Below are 6,000 nucleotides of genomic sequence, written 5' to 3' on the forward strand. Positions count from 1 at the left end.
TCACTCTGCACAACATTGAAAACGTCACTCTACACATCACTCTACACAACATTGAAAACATCACTCTACACATCACTCAGCACAACATTGAAAACATCACTCTACACATCACTCTGCACAACATTGAAAACATCACTCTGCACTTCACTCTACACAACATTGAAAACATCACTCAACACATCACTCTACACAACATTGAAAACATCACTTTGCACATCACTCTACACAACATTGAAAACATCACTCTACACAGCACTCTTCACAACATTGAAAACATCACTCTGCACCACAATCTACACAAAATTGAAAACATCACTCTACACATCAATCTATACAATATTGAAAACATCACTTTACACATCACTCCACACAACATTGAAAACATCACTCTCCATATCACTCTGCACAACATTGAAAACATCACTCTGCACATCACTCTACACAGCATTGAAAACATCACTCTACATATCACTCTGCACAACATTGAAAACATCACTATACATATCACATCACTCTACACATCACTCTACACAGCATTGAAAACATCACTCTACACATCACTCGACACAACATTGTAAACATCACTCAACACAACACTCTACACAACATTGAAAACATCACTCTACACATCACTCTACACAACACTGAAAACATCACTTTACACATCACTCCACCACAACATTGAAAACATCACTCTACATATCACTCTGCACAACATTGAAAACATCACTCTACACAAAATTGAAAACATCACTCTACACATCACTCTACACAACATTTAAAACATCACTCTACACATCACTCTATACAACATGGAATACATCACTCTGCACCTCACTCTGCACAACATTGGAAACATCACTGTACACATCACTCTGCACAACATTGGAAACTTCACTCTAAGTATCACTCTGCACAACATTGAAAACATTACTCTACACATCACATCACTCTACACATCACTCTACACAACATTGAAAACCTCACTCTACACATCACTCTTCACAACATTGAAAACATCACTCTACACATCACTCTACACCATTGTAAACATCACTCTACACATCACTCTACACACCATTGAAAACATCACTCTACACATCACTCTACACAACACTGAAAACATCACTCAACACATCACTCTACACAACATTGAAAACATCACTCTACACATCACGCTGCACAACATTGAAAACATGAATCTACACATCACTCTACAGAATATTGAAAACATCACACTACACATCACTCTACACAACATTGAAAACATCACTCTATATATCACTCGACAGAACATTGAAAACTTCACTCTACAGATCACTCTACACAACATTGAAAACATCACTCTACACATCACTCTATATAACATAGAAAACATCACTCTACATATCACTCTGCAGAACATTGAAAACAACACTATACATATCACATCACTCTACACATCAATCTACACAACATTAAAACATCACTCTACACATCACTCGACACAACATCGAAAAATTCACTCGACACATCACTCTACACAACATTGTAGACATCACTCCACACATCACTCTACATACCATTGAAAACATCACTCTACACATCACTCTACACAACACTGACAACATCACTCAACACTTCTCTCTAAACAACATTGAAAGCATCAATCTACACATCACTCTACAGAACATTGAAAACATCACTCTACACATCACTCGACACAACATTGTAAACATCACTCTACACATCACTCTGCACAACATTGAAAACATCACTCTACACTTCACTCTACACAACATTGAAAACATCACTCTACACAACAATCTACACAACATTGAAAACATCAATCTACACATCACTCTGCAGAATATTGAAAACATCACTCTACACATCAAGCTACACAACATTGAAAACATCACTCTATACATCACTCGACACAATATTGAAAATATCACTCTACACATCACTCTGTACAACATTGAAAAATATCACTCCACACATCACTGTGCACAACATTGTAAACATCACTCTACACATGACTCTACACAACATTGAAAATATCACTCTGTACCCCACTCTGCACAACATTGAATACATCACTCCATACATCACTCTACATAACATTGAAAACATCACTCTACACATCACTCTCCACAACATTTAAATATCACGCTACACATCACTCTACACAACATTGAAATCATCACTCTACAGATCACTCTGCACAACATTGAAAACATCACTCTACACTTCACTTTACACAACATTGAAAACATCACTCGACACATCACTCTACACAACATTGAAAACATCACTCTACACATCACTCTACACAACATTGAAACCATCACTCTACACATCACTCGACACAACATTGAAAACATCACTCTACACATCACTCTATACAACATAGAAAATATCACTCTGCACCTCACTCTGCACAACATTGAAAACATCACTCTACACATCACTCTTCACAACATTGAAAACATCACTCTACACATCACTCAGCTAAAATTGAAAACATCAAACTACACATCACTCTGCACAATATTGAAAACATCACTCCACACATCACTCTACACAACTTTGAAAACAGCACTCTACACTTGACTCTACACAACATTGAAAAAAACACTCTGTACCTCATTCTGCACAACATTGAAAACATCACTCTACACATCACTCTACAGAAAATTGAAAACATCACTCTACACATCACTCTATACAACATGGAATACATCACTCTGCACCTCACTCTGCACAACATTGAAAACATCACTGTACACATCACTCTGCACAACATTGGAAACTTCACTCTACGTATCACTCTGAACAACATTGAAAACATTACTCTACACATCACATCACTCTACACATCACTCTACACAACATTGAAAACTTCACTCTACACATCACTCGACACGACATTGAAAACATCACTCTACACATCACTCTACACCATTGTAAACATCACTCTACACATCACTCTACACACCACTGAAAACATCACTCTACACATCACTCTACACAACACTGAAAACATCACTCAACACATCACTCTACACAACATTGAAAACATCACTCTGCATATCACTCTACACAACATTGAAAACATCAATCTACACATCACTCTACAGAATATTGAAAACATCACACTACACATCACTCTACACAACATTGAAAACATCACTCTATATATCACTCTACAGAACATTGAAAATATCACTCTACACATCATTCTCCACAACATTGAAATATCACGCTACACATCACTCTGCACAACATTGAAAACATCACTCTACAGATCACTCTACACAACATTGAAAACATCACTCTACACATCACTCTATATAACATAGAAAACATCACTCTACATATCACTCTGCAGAACATTGAAAACAACACTATACATATCACATCACTCTACACATCAATCTACACAACATTAAAACATCACTCTACACATCACTCTACACAACATTGAAAACAACACTCTATACATCAATCGACACAACATTGAAAAAATCACTCGACACATCACTCTACACAACATTGTAGACATCACTCCACACATCACTCTACACACCATTGAAAACATCACTCTACACATCACTCTACACAACACTGAAGACATCACTCAACACTTCTCTCTAAACAACATTGAAAACATCAATCTACACATCACTCTACAGAACATTGAAAACATCACTCTACACATCACTCGACACAACATTGTAAACATCACTCTACACATCACTCTGCACACCATTGGAAACATCACTCTACACTTCACTCTACACAACATTGAAAACATCACTCTACACAACAATCTACACAACATTGAAAACATCAATCTACACATCACTCTGCAGAATATTGAAAACATCACTCTACACATCACTCTACACAACATTGAAAACATCACTCTATACATCACTCGATACAACATTGAAAACATCACTCTACACATCACTCTACAAACATTGTAAACATCACTCTACACATGAGTCTACACAACATTGAAAACATCACTCGACACATCACTCCACAGAACATTGAAAACATAAGGGATGGTTTTCTAGACCAATATGTTGAGGAACCAACTAGGGGGGAGGCCATCTTAGACTGGGTGTTGTGTAATGAGAGAGGATTAATTAGCAATCTCATTGTGCGCGGCCCCTTGGGGAAGAGTGACCATAATATGGTGGAATTCTGCATTAGGATGGAGAATGAAACAGTAATTTCAGAGACCATGGTCCAGAACTTAAAGAAGGGTAACTTTGAAGGTATGAGGCGTGAATTGGCTAGGATAGATTGGCGAATGATACTTAGGGGGTTGACTGTGGATGGGCAATGGCAGACATTTAGAGACCGCATGGATGAAGTACAACAATTGTACATTCCTGTCTGGCGTAAAAATAAAAAGGGGAAGGTGGCTCAACCGTGGCTATCTAGGGAAATCAGGGATAGTATTAAAGCCAAGGAAGTGGCATACAAATTGGCCAGAAATAGCAGCGAACCTGGGGACTGGGAGAAATTTAGAACTCAGCAGAGGAGGACAAAGGGTTTGATTAGGACAGGGAAAATGGAGTACGAGAAGAAGCTTGCAGGGAACATTAAGGCGGATTGCAAAAGTTTCTATAGGTATGTAAAGAGAAAAAGGTTGGTGAAGACAAACGTAGGTCCCCTGCAGTCAGAATCAGGGGAAGTCATAACGGGGAACAAAGAAATGGCGGATCAATTGAACAAGTACTTTGGTTCGGTATTCACTAAGGAGGATACAAACAACCTTCCGGATATAAAAGGGGTCAGAGGGTCTAGTAAGGAAGAGGAACTGAGGGAAATCTTTATTAGTCGGGAAATTGTGTTGGGGAAATTGATGGGATTGAAGGCAGATAAATCCCCAGGGCCTGATGGCCTCCATCCTAGAGTACTTAAGGAGGTGGCCTTGGAAATAGCGGATGCATTGACAGTCATTTTCCAACATTCCATTGACTCTGGATCAATTCCTATGGAGTGGAGGGTAGCCAATGTAACCCCACTTTTTAAAAAAGGAGGGAGAGAGAAAACAGGGAATTATAGACCGGTCAGCCTGACCTCAGTAGTGGGTAAAATGATGGAATCAATTATTAAGGATGTCATAGCAGTGCATCTGGAAAATGGTGACATGATAGGTCCAAGTCAGCATGGATTTGTGAAAGGGAAATCATGCTTGACAAATCTTCTGGAATTTTTTGAGGATGTTTCCAGTAAAGTGGACAAAGGAGAACCAGTTGATGTGGTATATTTGGACTTTCAGAAGGCTTTCGACAAGGTCCCACACAAGAGATTAATGTGCAAAGTTAAAGCACATGGGATTGGGGGTAGTGTGCTGACGTGGATTGAGAACTGGTTGTCAGACAGGAAGCAAAGAGTAGGAGTAAACGGGTACTTTTCAGAATGGCAGGCAGTGACTAGTGGAGTGCCGCAAGGTTCTGTGCTGGGGCCCCAGCTGTTTACATTGTACATTAATGATTTAGACGAGGGGATTAAATGCAGTATCTCCAAATTTGCGGATGATACTAAGTTGGGTGGCAGTGTGAGCTGCGAGGAGGATGCTATTAGGCTGCAGAGTGACTTGGATAGGTTAGGTGAGTGGGCAAATGCATGGCAGATGAAGTATAATGTGGATAAATGTGAGGTTATCCACTTTGGTGGTAAAAACAGAGAGACAGACTATTATCTGAATGGTGACAGATTAGGAAAAGGGAAGGTGCAACGAGACCTGGGTGTCATGGTACATCAGTCATTGAAGGTTGGCATGCAGGTACAGCAGGCGGTTAAGAAAGCAAATGGCATGCTGGCCTTCATAGCGAGGGGATTTGAATACAGGGGCAGGGAGGTGTTGCTACAGTTGTACAGGGCCTTGGTGAGGCCACACCTGGAGTATTGTGTACAGTTTTGGTCTCCTAACTTGAGGAAGGACATTCTTGCTATTGAGGGAGTGCAGCGAAGGTTCACCAGACTGATTCCCGG

Source organism: Pristiophorus japonicus, chromosome 29 (genome assembly GCF_044704955.1).
Source record: "Pristiophorus japonicus isolate sPriJap1 chromosome 29, sPriJap1.hap1, whole genome shotgun sequence".
In the NCBI taxonomy this organism is placed as follows: Eukaryota; Metazoa; Chordata; class Chondrichthyes; family Pristiophoridae; genus Pristiophorus; species Pristiophorus japonicus.